This window comes from Cryptomeria japonica, chromosome 10 (genome assembly GCF_030272615.1).
Source record: "Cryptomeria japonica chromosome 10, Sugi_1.0, whole genome shotgun sequence".
Classification (NCBI taxonomy): Eukaryota; Viridiplantae; Streptophyta; class Pinopsida; order Cupressales; family Cupressaceae; genus Cryptomeria; species Cryptomeria japonica.
Genome location: NC_081414.1, coordinates 729,561,081 through 729,577,254, shown reverse-complemented (window position 1 = coordinate 729,577,254; position 16,174 = coordinate 729,561,081). Strand labels below are relative to the sequence as shown.

Here is a 16,174-nt window from a genome sequence, read left to right as displayed (position 1 = left end):
AACACAGACGCGGGTAAAAATGGCACAGATGCGCCTCCCTGGAACCTGCAAAATGAAATATTGACAAAACACAGACGCGGATCCAGTTGTCGCAGATGCGCCTGAAAATCAAAAACGCAATCCGAAAGTGCGCAGACACGAAAATACCGAAAATGTTGCCGAAAATGTCCGATCTGCAACTTCAAAAACACAAGATCTGCAACAAGGAGGTTAAATGCAAAGGGACAAGTGTCCCACCGGGCGTGCCAAAATGTATATGGTGAAAATGGATAACAATAACAACAAGATTGAAAGGCTAAATGAATTCAACCACAAAACCCTAGCCTAACAACAACAAAGATCCACCATAACATATGAAGATTACCTAAGACAATGCAAATCAAATGAAATCACAAAGATTATACCATCACATGTCCAATAGGGTTTTGATCTCCATTCTTCCTATCTCCATTGATCTTGTTTGATATATTTGCTCTAAGATTTTATGTGCACAAGAGTTCAACAAAGAACGGAATGTGGTTGCAAGTAGGATCGTAGTGTAGTCAATTGATCAAGTAGTTAGCTCATCAGCTCATTAAGTCATTAGGTCATTAGGGTTTGATAATGAAGGAAGCATCTCCTTATATAGAAGACACTATATGAAATGGAGGGATAAGATTGAGAGGTGTAAAAGGAGGTCGGCTATGATTAGAGGGTAGGTAAAAGAAATAATAAAATAATGAAAGGGGTAGGTAGTGTATGAATTAAGAGATAAATGACATGTGTCATAGGTAGAAAAGGCTAATGAATTAATTAAATAAATAAAGATTTATTTAATTAATAGAAGAAATAGGATAATTAAATAAATAAGAATATTTATTTAATTTAGGAAAAGGATAATTTAAATAAATAAATGTATTTATTTAAATGAGAAATAAGGCTAGAAGAGGATAAATGAATTAATTAAATAAATAAGGATTTATTTAATTAATAGAAGAATTAGGCTTAGATAATTAAATAAATAAAATATTTATTTAATTAGACTGGACAATTTTAGGTGTCTACAAGAGATTTAATAATTGATCGCCTACATAAATTTTAAATATGAAATCTTTGTCAATTTGCATCAACAAGGGTCAAGATAGATGAAAAGGATAATTACATTGTATTGATTTTTTCTCCACTTAATCCATGGGAAAACTTAATAATGTCAATCAACACTAATATTAGAAAATATCATAGGCATTTTGTTAAGTGAGAAAGGTAGAAAGAAGTCCATGGATGATACATCCTTTGATGCCCTAGTTGTGAGAAGCAAGTTTAAGAAGATGCAAGGAAAGAAGAATAATGGAGTTAAGAAATCTAAGGGTAATGATAGGTCTAGATTTGTAGGTAAATCTAAAGCAAAATGTTGGAATTGTGGTTGAGACTTACCATGTTGTAATCCCATTGTAATAAAGACTAAGAATGTAATGATGATTGTTGATTAGGTATAATGAATTAAGTTTAATGACATAAGATTATGTCATTTTTTAGTATTATTGTGCATTGGTTGTGTGCCTATGTTTAGATTTTATAGTTCCTTATCAAAACATATGTCTATGATTGCATGAAATGTGGAATACTTTCTTTCAAATATTGGAAATTTTAGTAAATATTAATTTCTATTCTAAAGGGTGATAGTTTAGAATTGCAATCAAGGATTAATCATTTATATGACTTTATTCCCCTTAATTATTTGTTGAGTTCAAAAGTTATCCCTAACAAAATTAACTTCTTTTAAGTTAAGTATTATTTAGTCTTATATGCATGATGGCTAGGGATTGAAGGCACAAATTGGTGGCTCATTATTAATGGATTTCATTTCAACAACATACTTGAACTTGATATCTTCCTATGTCAAAATTTATCTACATATGTATTCCCTTCCTTTGGCTACCTTTTTATGGCATGGTTTCAAAAGATTTTTTTGTGTGTATTCTAATAATTGAGTGGTTAGTAATTTATTTATAATGATCCTAGGACTTACCTACAGTGTGATTGGGTGGATTTTTTATTTAACTCTTTTTTTCAAGCATGGTGCATTGATGTTCAACTAAAATTGGGGACCTGGGTATTAGGTGTAAGATGATTAATAGAAGAATGTAGGTTCTGTTTTATTTCTTTGATGATATTTTTTTGGGCTTGGTTAATTTTGTGTTATGAGCATCAAGACTTGGAGAATCTATCTCTAGAAGGTCCACAACTTGCATCCAACAAAATTGTGTTCCTAAACTCACAATGTAGTTCCTTCTACAAAAATGAGTGATTGGATGCTAAAATTGTTATTATTATGTTTCTTTATCTCTATTATGTTGTATTTTTCTCCTATGCTAATGAAAGATGGTTGAGAATGAGGTTTTTAATATTTGAAAGTGTTGTAGGATTTTGTGGCATGTAGGATTTATGCTCTTTCAACAGAGATTTGTAGCTAGTTCAAATGAATTTAATGGCATGATTCATTCTATCAATTGGTTAGAGGTATATATCTCTCTTGTGCTACTTGATTGATATAGAAACCATGCAGTTCATGCCTAGGAGTATTTGGAGGTATTCATGGGGTTTCTTTCCTAGGTTTGGATTATTCTATAGATTGTGATGTTACCCAACTTGTGCCTTCTTCTAGTATGTAGGTGGTAGTTGTGAAAGTGAAAGGTTAGAAGCTAGCATGCCATCAAAATTTAGTAGATGGTATGTTTGTAAAAGTGTTACTTATCATCCTCTAAAAATATTTTGATATTGTTTCTTTATTTATTTTGTAGGTTTATTGTTTTCTACCCTAGGTCTTAAGTGCTTTCGTGACTATCTTTTATCATGTCTATTGGTGGTTTGAATCATTATGTAGTACTCTTTTTTATACATCTTTCCTTGGATGAGAGCTCTATATATATCCACTATATTATAAATATATATTTTACATTGTATTATATAGATATCATATTATATTATTATATTAAAACATATAAAAATATTTCCTTGAATGTGACCACCAAGATTATATTTTTCAACACGAAAAATGAGTAGTGCCATAAATAAGCAACATTAGCCTTATATAGGTGACTAGGAGTTTCCATGTGACAACATACCCTTGTACAAACACACATGCACTATGTGTTTAAATGTGTGTTTGAGGGACCCTTGTGCTTGGGTGCATAATTTAATCCATGTTTTTTTGTGGCCCAAGAGGAACATATTTTTATGTTTTGACCCCACTATATATATGAAATATTTTTAATCTAGTATGCTATGATTCATTTGAGTAGGGAATGATAAATATATTAAAAAGGATTTCATGTGACAACTAGAAATGAAATATCATGTTCTTTTAGAAGCTTACCTCACATTTGGAAACGATAAGAGGAAAATATTTCATTAGTGGATAGGAGTTCTACTAGTGTTAATTGCAATTTCAAAACGTAAGTATGAAGAATTTACACTATATAAATTTCTTGTAGCAAATATTTCAATGATATATTAATTAACATGAAGAGGCACTGGGAAAAAGACAACAAAATATTGTGTCTCTTATACTATGTCTTTTTCAAGTGCTAATTATTATTACACATTTTATCTACAATCTCATGCGCTCTCTCTCTTATTGTTGCACTTTTGGTATTGCTTGAGTTGGACAATTTACTACCTAATTATGACCTTTTATTGAAATGGATATAGTAGATCTCAAGATATAAGTTACCTAAAAACATCACAATTTTTAAAGGGGTCATTACTTCCATCATCATTAACTTTCTTTAAACGTCTCATGCCTTAAGATTTGAAAGACAACTTTGAATCATAACTTTCATGAAAATTTTCCTTAACCTTCAAATTTAGATCCAGTTAAATGCAAACAAAAAATCAAGCTTACCTATGCTCAAATTAGAGCCTGGGAAGAGGGTATGGATTCCCATCAAAGCATACTTGAAAATGGATTTCTACTAGATCTTTTAACTATAAAGGCCACTTTCCATCAGCATAGTCTTCATAAAAAAATTTGTGTAAAATTCAACAAAGAAGAAGTTATGTATAAACTCTTTCTTCAGTGATTTAAAATTATAATTAATATCTTTTTTTTAAAAGGGAGTAAAAATTTATTAATCACAAAAAGCAGATACAAAGTAGCAAGGCAGCAAACGTCAGTAAAAGCCAACTATTAAATTTTCCTATTCTTATCTAATATTCGATCTAACACACTAGAAAGATCCGAAGCCAAAGGATTATCCTCCAAATGAGCAGACGCCCACTAAGCCAAACAATCCGCTACACCATTCCATTCCTCAAGAATATGGGAAAAAGAGAGAATCAAAAAATCCACTCTAATAAAAAAAAAAAAATTCACTCAAACTGAGAATCTGTCCAAGAACCTGAGCTTGCCACCAATTAACCCCATCCAGCTGCCTCTCATTCAACATAGAAAGAAACCAGCACCTGTGAATCAGATTCACAAATAATTCTTTACCAAAACAAAACATAAACTCACTGTACCGCATACCAAATAGCAAATACTTTCATACAATTATTGATGTGAGGCCCTCAAATACTTTCATACAATTATTGATGTGAGGCCCTTTATACATTTAAGATACATTAAATACTCACAATCTATTCTGTATTCACAGAAGAGATTCTAGCAAAAACAAATATCAATCCTCTTCCTGATGATCCGAAACATCAATCGAAATAATCTAATAAAAAAATTTACTCAATTCCTCGAACAATCCAAAGCTTCAACCAGGATTTGAGAATCCGTTTCAATAATGACTTGTTTATACATTTGGCTAACTGCCCAAGGAGAAGCAGATTTGATTGATAAAGCCTCTGCTTCGAAGTTAGTGGCGTTTCCAAGACACTTGTCGGTGTTGAATTTAACCCAACCTTGAGGAGGCGGTTTCGAATTCTGATTACTACACTTCCTTTTAGTAGCATCCTCCATGCCATTCGATCTCATATCACTCAAAAGGTTAATATTGGCATGGACATTGACAGTCTCAGTGACTTTACTTCTTACTGTGTATCACATGAAATAAGCTGCATTCAAAACGTTTCCTTGTTAAAGATGTACAGCATAGTAAACCCTACAAATAAGCCCCCGCTTCCCCGCTCATATGAACATTTTATGCTTTTTGGCAAGTGTATCACATGAAATGGAAGAAAATTTTCGGGCAGACTCAAATATTCTGAAGTATTTTCCCTATAAATGTATCCCATGAGTGGATCTCTTTTAGGTAGAAGTATACTCAAAGTTGTCATTCAAATCGTAAGGCATGAGATGTTCAAAGAAACACCTATCTAAACTGAAAATACCTCAAAATATTTGATTCTGCCAAAAATACTTAAATACATCCATACAGCAATGGAAAATATTCTGAAGTATTTTCCCTATAAATGTATCCCATGACTGGATCTCTTTTAGGTAGAAGTATACTCAAAGTTGTCATTCAAATCGTAAGGCATGAGATGTTCAAAGAAACACCTATCTAAACTGAAAATACCTCAAAATATTTGAGTCTGCCAAAAATACTTAAATACATCCATACAGCAATGGAATATAGACCCTAGGTGGGAGCGGGAAGGTGGGCTTACCTGTACTATCTCTTTCGTTGTACATATTTTAACAAATAAACATTTTTTAATTTAACCTCGAAGCATTTCCCTAATATTGTGGTCTTAATCAGCTATAACAAACCCCATTAAAGTCTCAAAAGCACAAACCCTCTGTTTCAGCATAGCCTCCATAATAATGTATTTCTTCAGAACCTGTCTGAAGAAATTCAGAATAATAATTTGGTATGGAATCAGATTACGATGACGAAAAATAAGCACATGAAGAATAATTTGAAGATAAATTAAAAGAAAAATAGTGAACTCGTAAAGAGGATTACAAGAAAACTCGTACCATTCATCCACTTAATCAAAGATAAAATCGATGATTCAATGCGAAACAGAAACAAAATTCATGATTCAATGCAAAATAGAAGCAACATGATCTACTTTAAAGCTAAAGCTTAAGATTTTCTCTATATAATTTGTCAATAAATAACATAAATTTCAATTACAGATCAGTTTTACTTTTGAAGCCAGAATGAGTAAATTCAATTTGTTGATTGCTTTAGGTGTGGGGTGCGCAAGGCTTCTGCAGTAGTGCAAAACAGAAGCGACGCTCGAAGGCCCTGATAGCAAGCTACCTTTTGGAGCTTCCCCCTGAAGAAATTAATTTAATATCGTGTGGTTCATTGAACCACGTATCAGATATTAAACTGATAAGAACAGATACTACACTTGATCTTAGCCAAAAGGCCGAGAAAGGTATGATTTGAACAAATCCTCCCTCCCCTATTTCTTTCCGCCCTCTCTTCCCTCATCCTACCTTGCTTACATGTGGGATAAATATTTCTCAACAGCCGTGCTTCACATCCGCAGTAATCATTTTATCTTCACACTTCTTTACACCTGCAAATAATTTCGTCCCATTCCATTTCAACACTGTTACAATTACCTTTAAAAGGTAGTTTTTTGCCCTGCACCATTCAAAGAAGGCAACATACAAATTCTGCAACTCTCTGTTGTCTGATCAATGATTTCGATCCTCTTACAAGAAGCTTTAGACGTTTCCCTTTTGCTACAAATTGCTTTTTCAACTTTGAAAATGGCATTCATGCGATATCGGAAATCATTTCCTTGGACTTAAATCAAGAGATGCAGCTGCCTTAAGTTATTTCTTCTGATTTAGCAATTTGGTTTGGAAGTGCAGAAATGCTGCCTCAAATGCTCCTCCTATTCAGGCATTAACAAGTACCTTCAGAAGAATATTGGATCAAAAATTATGGACTGGGCTGAAATAAAAGGTTTGTGCTTCTGAAGCTTTGACAGGGTTGTTAGATCTGATTCAGACCGGCTAAATTGCATAGCTGTATGGAAATTGTGAAGTTATCTTCCGAGAGATTTTTGTGCTAAATTCCATAGCTGTTCAGATAGATGTTCCTTCAGATTGAATCATAAATTTCATGAAAATTTTCCTTGGCTGATAATATTAATCTTCAAATTTAGCTCCAATAACTCCTAGTTAACAAATATTTAGTTGATAGATTTCTTAAGGCGTTGCCAAATGGAAATATAAGTATTTCAAAATCTTTTTAAATTTTTTTTATAATTATAAATATAAAATTAAGGCTTCTCAAGATGCCTTGAACAAATTTCAAACTTAAACAAGGAAAGGAAAAAATTATTTTGGTAAATAGATGTTGTATGGTTGCCATTTTCAATTATAAACAGCAGGTCAAGAATTGTGATGGTACATTTTTCTATCATTTATATGGAATCATTCTTAAACAAAATTGACTACCTACGAATTGTAATCAAATATTTTCTTTATCAAAATGGTTTACATAATTATAATTAGTTATTGTGATTTACCATATATTGTCATACCTAAGATCGGGCAACTTTTAAGGGAAGAATGGTGATGAAGGGAGTTTATCACTTGAAACTATTTTTTTAATGTTAATATATATTGTTTATTCTATCAAAAACTAATTTTTTTCAACTACATAAGTAAGTGAAATTTAATTCTCCTAATTGTTTATATTTATTTGTAGTTGTAAGGCATTTCATGTTTCTAATTAGACAACATGTACACCTAAAATGGCTAATGAAATTTAAAAAAAAGCCCCCAACATTTACCGGTTTTCTGCAAGTAGTACAAATATTGGGGCTCTCTCTCTCTCTCTCTCTCTCTCTCTCTCTCTCTCTCTCTCTCTCTCTCTCTCTCTCTCTCTCTACACACACACACGGTAAGCATGCACGTGAAATGTGGATACCTACTCTCTCTCTCTCTCTCTACACACACACACGGTAAGCATGCACGTGAAATGTGGATACCTAAGCATGTGAGTTGTTTGACAAAATACCTCAAAGTAATGTGAAATTAGGGAATGTCATAGTGATAGGATATGTTCAAAAAGGGTTTGTTGAAAAAGCCTTTGAAACTTTTAATTAAATGCAAGCAAATATCAAACCTCAAAATTGGATTTCTACTAGAATCACCATAGCCTTCACATGAACTTTGTGCAAAATTCAATAAAGAAGAATTTATGTATAAACTCTCTCTTGAGTGATTTCAAATTATGATTGATTCTCTTTCAAGTTTGTACTATGTGAATAAGATTTGAAGATCCTTGTAGCTTCTTAATGCATCATGTTAGGAGGATGGTGTGGCTTTACTAATTAAGATGTGTTCATATTCATGTTCATTGAACATTGAAAAAATTTCTATTGAAATGTGAATGCAAAATACCTTTAGAGACATTAAATTTTCACAATCTATCACGTATACACTTAGAGATTCTAATAAAAATTATGTTCATTTTTTTTCAATTGATAATTTTAGGTCGCCTTCTATGATCCATTGTCAAGAAAAAGAATAATCTTTAACTAGGAATAAAAATTTATCCTCTTCTCAATGATGGATCATAGAGTGTGATCCAAAACATTAATATAAGAAAGCAAACATATTTTTGCCAAAAAACTTCATTGAATAAAAGGACAAGTAAGTTACTAAGGCAACATTAATTACTTAGATTAGCACATGATGTTGGATTCTTAAGGAAGCGTGCTATCATTTTCACTTGTTGTTTCTAGGTATACTTACATGCCTAATCCTACCATGTCCTTGTTTGAGATTTAAGCATCTATTACACATGGAGTATGATGGAAAGTAAAACTAATAACCCACATGTTAGACCTTATTATCAATGTATGCAATTGTCATCGATAAGGTAAATAATTTCTAAGAGATTTCAAAATTTGCTACTCAAGCAAGGTTAAAAAACTACCTTCTATTTCTCACATGAAGTTCTTTTTTATCCATATATGGTGTGTACTAATTTGGAACCTAATAATAGAATATATGTGATTGTTCTTTTAAAGTGCTAGTTCAATTGCATAATTGATATAACTCAACCACAACTATGATACAATATAAATAGAGATTGGAAAATATTCAAGTCATGCCTTTACTAGGTTTTTAATAAACTAGTATAGAATATGTTAGTATTATATTAATATAAGAGCATGTGATGATTAAATGGAATATACTTTTTCCTAACATAGTAGTTCTTAACGAAAATGTGGTAATGGTTCTCTTACTTAGCAAGGGTTGTTGAGAAACCATACTATCATACCCATTATAATAGACTATCATAATGACATCAATGTTGGATTCTCTTGTAATATTGTTAATTATGACGAATTGAGAGTAGTAATAGTAAATACAATAGAGTTTTCAACATCTTATTGGACAATTGGATGAATTGTTCATGTTTTGTTTTGGATAGTCGGGACTTTTGCTCAAGTTACATTGAATTTGATGTTTTATGAGGATTTGAGAATATGTTTATAATTATAATTTAGGTCCTGCTTAAGATTTTTCCAACTGACTTGTTATTACTATGAAATTTTTTGTCACTATTGATTTGTATGTAATTTTTACCTTTTAGGTTGTATGATTTCATGTTCTAAACCTAAATAAAGCTTGATGCTAGCAATGGTATGGTGCACCCACATTTTAACTATATGGAATTAGATCATTAACTATATGGTGCACCCATATTTTAAATATATGGAATTAGATAATTACAAATGTGGAGCATGGCTGTACAGACATATTTATCCCACATGTAAGCAAGGTAGGATATGGGGAAGAGAGGGCTGAAAGAAATAGGTAGGAGATGGTAATCAGAATTCATACCTTTCTTGGCCTTTTGGCTAAGATCAAGTGTAGCATCTGTTCTTATCAGTTTAATATCTGATACGTGGTTTAATGAACCGCACAATATTAAATTAATTTCTTTAGGGCGAAGGTCCAAAAGGTAGCTTGCTATCAGGGCCTTCAAGCATCGCTTCTGTATTGCACTACAACAGAAGCCTGATGCAACCCACACCCAAAGAAATCAACAAATTGAATGAATTTAAAAGTGCTTTCAAGCACAAAACTAATCTACAATTGAAATTTATGTAATTCATGGCTTAAACTTCTAATTAAATTATGTTGCTTATGTTTTGCATTGAATAATCAATTTTATCTTTGCTTAAGTAGATGAATGGTGTGAGCTTCTTTACATTGTGATTTCACTAAATTCTTTAAATTTATCTTCAAGTTATTCTTCATGGCTTATCTTCGTAACTGTAATCCGAATCCATATTTAATTGTTATGATTTTCTTCTGTCTGAGGAAATACATTATCATGGAGACTATGCTGAAATATACATTATCATGGAGACTATGTTGAAATAGAAGGTTTGTGCTTCTGAGGATTTGATGGGGTTTGTTAGATCCGATTAAAAGTTCACAATAATAGGGAATGCTTTGAGGCTGCATTCAAAATGTTTATTTGTAAGAAGATGTACAACAAAAGAAAGGTAAGCCCACTTCAATGCTCCCATAAAGGATGCAAATGTAAACAAATATCACACTTGCCTATACTCAAATCGAATCTTGGGAAGAGGGTATGGATGCCCATCAAAGTATATTTGTGTTCTTGAAAGAGAGGTCACATGTTCAAATTTCACAGGGAGGTAAGGTATGTACACCTCGTTTGTAGTGCAGTTAGGTACCTCCCTCAAGGAGTACGAGGTAGTCTCATATTGTTGTAACGCATATGTGACCCATACATAGATGGTTGGCATCGTGGACTATAAAAGACCCTTTCCTTTACTTAAAATGGATATCAAATCTTGTAATTGAAAAGACCACTTCCTATCACTATGATATTCACAAAAAAAAATGTGCAAAATTTGATAAAAAGAAGAATTTATGCCCAAACTCTCTCCTCGATAATTTCAAATTGTGATTAATTCTCTTTGAAGCTTATATCATGTGAATAAGACTTGAAGTTCCTTATAGTTTCTGCTGCTTCATGTAAGGAGGAAGGTATGACTCTACTAACTTATTACAATCGATTCACATTCATATTCATTGACCATTGATAAAACTTCTCTTAAAATATCAATATAAAAATATTTTTAGAGACATTAAATTTTCATAATTTGTGACTCTACTAACTTATTACAATCGATTCACATTCATATTCATTGACCATTGATAAAACTTCTCTTAAAATATCAATATAAAAATATTTTTAGAGACATTAAATTTTCATAATTTGTTTTATATAGACTTTTAGCAATTTTTATTTTATTTTTTATTTTATCTTTTTCATAATTTGACACTTTTGATGACAGTTTGATTTATGTTGTGAAGAAAAGGAATAATCTTTGACAAAGAACAAAGATTAATCCTCTTCACGATGAACAATCAGAAAGTATAATTTGAAACGTTGATTCAAAACAGTAACATAGTTTTTGCCAAATTACTTCATTGTACAAAAGTACATGTAAGTTATTATGACAACATTAATTACTTCTTAACACGCGATGCTAGATTCTCAAGAAGGCAAGCTCACCTTTTCAATTGTTGAATTGTTGTTTTTAGAATATCGTTTAACTTTTTCTAAGTATACTTATATGCCATCTTGCCATGTCCATGTTTGATACATGCTTGAGATTTAAGCATCTATTATCCATGGAGATGATGGAAAGGAAAAATAATAACCCATGTGTTAGATCCTATTATCAATGCATGCAATTGTCATCCCAAATTCTAAACAAGGCACATAATTTCTAAGGAATGTCAAAATTTGCTATTCAAGCAAGGCTTAAAATATCACCACCTATTTACAACACTAGAATCCTTTTTTAAGCAACTATGGTGTGTACAAATTTTGAGTTGAATGTGTGGGTCTATGTGATTGTTCTTCTAAAGTGTTGGTTCAATATAAATAACTCCATCTCAATTATGATAGAGTATAAACAAAGAATGGAATATACTCAGGCTATGCCTTTACTAGGATTGTTACAAACTAGTCTAGAATATGCTTTGGAAACTAAACATTAGTATCCTATTAATAGAAGGACATATAATGATCAGATGAAATAGAATTTTTTTCAAATATGCTTGAGAAACTAAACATTAGTATCCTATTAATAGAAGGACATATAATGATCAAATGAAATAGAACTTTTTTCAATATCGTAGTTCTTCATGGAAATATTGTGATAGTTCTCTAGTTTAGCACAACTATTGAGAGCCCATAGTATTGCACCTATTATCATAGCCTATCATAATGCCATCAAGATTTGATTCTCTTGTAATGTTGTTAATTATGTTGAATTAAGAGTAGTATTAATAGATATGATAGAGTTTGACACCTTATTGAACTATAACATGAATTGTTCATGTTTTTTTGATTGTTGAGTCTTCTACCTAATTCACAGATTTGAGAACATGTTTATATTTATAATCTAGGCCTTGAGTAAAATCCCATCAAATGGCTTGTTAATACTTTGAGATTATTCATTGTTATTACTTTGTGTGTAATTTGTACCTTTTAAATTTACAGTTGTGTGTTCTTAGCGTAAATAAATCACTATGCTAGCAATGATATGATTTACCCACATCTTAGCGTAATTAAATCACTATGCTAGCAATGATATGATTTACCCACATCTTGATTGTATGAAAGCCATTATATCATTACCTTCATAAGAATGCATAGAATTAGTGGATGGTTATTTGTTGATGGGTTAGGTATAGCTATTATAACATATTATTGTGAGGAAATATTGTTTGACTTCTTTGAATGGGTTTACAAGATATATTAATTCTTGTATACTTATTATTATGAATGCTTGGAACTATTATGTATAGTTCTGGTTGAATTTTTTGTTTGACATTGGTTATTTATATTCTCATTGACTTGTTATGAATTTATTGATATGTTTGGTCTTAGGGATTCATCAAGAAAGCATTACAATTCTAAATAATTAAATTAGTTGGGTCTACCTACTTATTGACAAGTATTTTTATTTGAAGGATATTTTGTAACATAATATGATTATAATACTTGATATCATTGAATCGTAGTATAGTAAACGTGACTTGGAGGCATATGTGCCTTTACATAATTATTGCCTTGTGAAGATGTTTTGAATTTTGTTTCTCTATGATTTGAAATGATTAGATTTATTTTATAGTTATTATAATGTTATGTATTGATTTGGTTCTAGCAATATTAGTATTGTTAGTATGAAACTCTAGGTATAGGAACCTATATGTATGTCCTTATGACATTATTGTGAGAAGAATTACATGTGAATTTTTTCTCATTTGAATGTGGCTATGTAGATAGTTCTTGCGGAAAGGATGTCCATGTGATGTGTTTAGGCAATAGCTCTAATGCTTGGGTTTGTTCCTAAACATGACGAGCCATCCCTCTTCAGTATGCTTCAACTTGAGGATGAAATTTGTATCAAACGGTTGTCAACCCAATTTTCTAATTGAATATGTTCATATTATATAAGTTTGAGTCAATAAAAGGAATTCCACAATCATCAAGCTTATATGTACTCTAAGGTTTACTATGTTTGGATTCCTAGATCTACTCGAATCTTAGATAAAATTTTAGTCATTATCATTGTGGTTTGTCTTTAATGTGAATATATGATAACGCAAGGTTTGAAATAGCTCGAATGATCTATCGAGGCATGAATTAAAACCATATAGTCTTCCTAGTTATATCAATAATACAAATCGATAGCCACAATATTTTGACTATTGTAGTGCTCCACTTTCCTTTTTTGAGTTACTTTTCTTATTAAATTATGAGCATGTGAATAAAGTGGATGGTTTTAAGATTCCTTACTTTATGAGTACGTGCTTCTTTATGTATATATGTTTAATTAAAATAAATAAATTAAGAAAGAATAGTGTGTATACACTCATGAATAACTTTATGTATAATATAACTAGATTGACAAGTCTAAGGTGTAAACCCTTTAAAATAAAGATAATACATATTGCAGCAATGCTCTTCTACCTTATAAATGTTAAAAATTTAACTAAGATTTATATTTTTAACTAGGATTTATACATGGTTTTTACTTATTTGACATTATAATTAGCCCTAAGAAAGAGAAATAATAACTGAAATTGTAGAATTTATGACCCAGTCATAAATAAGTTTGCATTGCTTATCATGACCAAAATCAAGAAGAATTCTCTACCAAAAGCATATTTCAACCAAATCATAATTTAGCTTTCACCAATAGCATCCCAATTTCAAAGGTTAGACATGAATTATCCATTAGCATCTACGAAATAAATGTCATGATATACCCATCTTAGGAGTTTAGTAGTGGCATTTGTGTATCAAAAGGAATGTGTGATTCCAATGTTATGTCTTGTTTGAGGTATGGCTTCTCAATGTTCTAGATATTAAACCAGTCTAGGTGATTGATAAGAACAAACATTAGTCTCTGGTGATTTATAACACAGATTTGATTGATAAAGCCTCCCTGGTGAAAATCATCTGAGCACAACCGAAATCCCTGGTGAAAATCATCATGACATTTTTAGAACCAGATTAGCTACCACCTGTTTCCCAAAACAACACCTTCCCCTCATGATCTCTACAACCCTGCTCTTCCAGGATTGAAGATTGCCCTTAGCTGCCCCTTCGCTTTTGAATTTGACCCAACCTAAAGGAGGCGGTTTCCAATTCTGATTACTACGCTTCCTTTTAGTAGCATCCTCCATGCCATTCGATCTCATATCACTCAAAAGGTTGATATTGGCATGGACATTCACAGTCTCAGTGACTTTGCTCCTTACTGGGTATCAGATGAAATAAGCTGCATAGTAAAGACTACAAATAAGCCCGGTTCCCCGCTCTTATGGACATATTTATGCATATTTGCAACTGTATCACATGAAATGGAAGGAAAATTTTCAGGGAGATTCAAATACTCTGAAATATTTTCCCTAAAAATGTATCCCATGAGAGGACCTCTTTTGGGTAGAAGTATATTTAAAGCTGTCATTCAAATCGTAAGGCATGAGATGTTTAAATAAACACCTACTAAACTGAAAATACCTCAAAATATAGTCTGCCTGATAATTTCCCTTTTCATCAGGTACACTTTTAGGCTAAGAATGCTTAAATACATCCATACAGCCATGGAATTTAGACCCTACCTGGGAGCGGCTAAGTGGGCTTACCTGTAATATTTCTTTCGTTGTATATATTTTAACGAATAAACATTTTTGAATGCAGCATCGAAGCATTTCTCTAATATTGTGGTCTTAAATCACAAATCTTCTGTTTCAGCAGTCTCCATAAGAATATCTTTCTTCGGAATCTCTGTCTGAAGAAATTCATAACAATTATATGGAATCGGACGAAAAATAAGCACTTCAATAATCTACTTACAGAAGCGACATAATCAATTTAAAAGCTAAAGCTGAAGATTTAATATACATATTTTGTCAATAAACGACATAAATTTCAATTACAGATCAATTTTGCTTATCAAAGAATTAATTAAATTTGTCAATTGCTTTGGGTGTGGGGTGCGCCAGGCTTCTGCAGTAGTGCAAGACAGAAGCGACGCGCAAAGGCCCTGATACCTGATAGCAAGCTATCTTTTGGACTTTACCCCTGAAGAAATTAATTTAATATCGTGTGGTTCATTGAACCACGTATCAGATATTAAACTGATAAGAACAGATACTACACTTGATCTTAGCCAAAAGGCCGAGAAAGGTATGAATTTTAATTTCCTTCTCTTACCTATTTCTTTCCGCCCTCTCTTCCCCTTCTCTTCGCTTGCTTACATGTGGGATAAATATGTCCCTACAGCCATGCTCACATCTGTAATAATCATTTTACCTCCTCTTCTTTCCACCTCCAAATCATTTCGCCCCATTCCATTTCAACAGTGTTACCAAAATCCAGTTGTTTGCCCTGCACCAATTAAAGAAGATAACATACTAGCACTATAAATTCTGCAACTCTGATGTCTGAATAATGATTTCGATCCTCTTACAGGAAGCTCTAGACGTTTCCCTTTTGCTACAAATTGTTTTTTGAACTTTGAAAATAGCATTCATGAAATAATGGAAATCACTTCCTCGGACTTCAATCGGAGATGCAGTTGTCTTCGGACATTTCCTCTGATTTAGCAATTGGTGTTCAAATTCCCGAGTTTTCCTTTGTTTAGAAGTACAGTTGTGGAGAAATGCTGCCCCAAATGCTGCTCCTATTCG

The 16,174-nt window shown here is 32.0% G+C and overlaps 3 non-coding genes across 3 annotated transcripts; 1 reads left to right on the top strand and 2 right to left on the bottom strand.

Annotated features, from left to right (window-relative positions):
* Positions 1-6,130: 6,130 nt before the first annotated feature.
* Positions 6,131-6,325, bottom strand: LOC131859686 (U2 spliceosomal RNA). The gene has a single exon (XR_009359298.1). It is a non-coding gene; the product is annotated as a U2 spliceosomal RNA (small nuclear RNA).
* Positions 6,326-9,756: 3,431 nt separating this feature from the next.
* On the top strand, positions 9,757-9,951 carry LOC131859684 (U2 spliceosomal RNA). The gene has a single exon (XR_009359296.1). It is a non-coding gene; the product is annotated as a U2 spliceosomal RNA (small nuclear RNA).
* Positions 9,952-15,473: 5,522 nt separating this feature from the next.
* LOC131045588 (U2 spliceosomal RNA) lies at positions 15,474-15,675 on the bottom strand. Its single transcript, XR_009105837.1, has one exon. It is a non-coding gene; the product is annotated as a U2 spliceosomal RNA (small nuclear RNA).
* Positions 15,676-16,174: the final 499 nt, after the last annotated feature.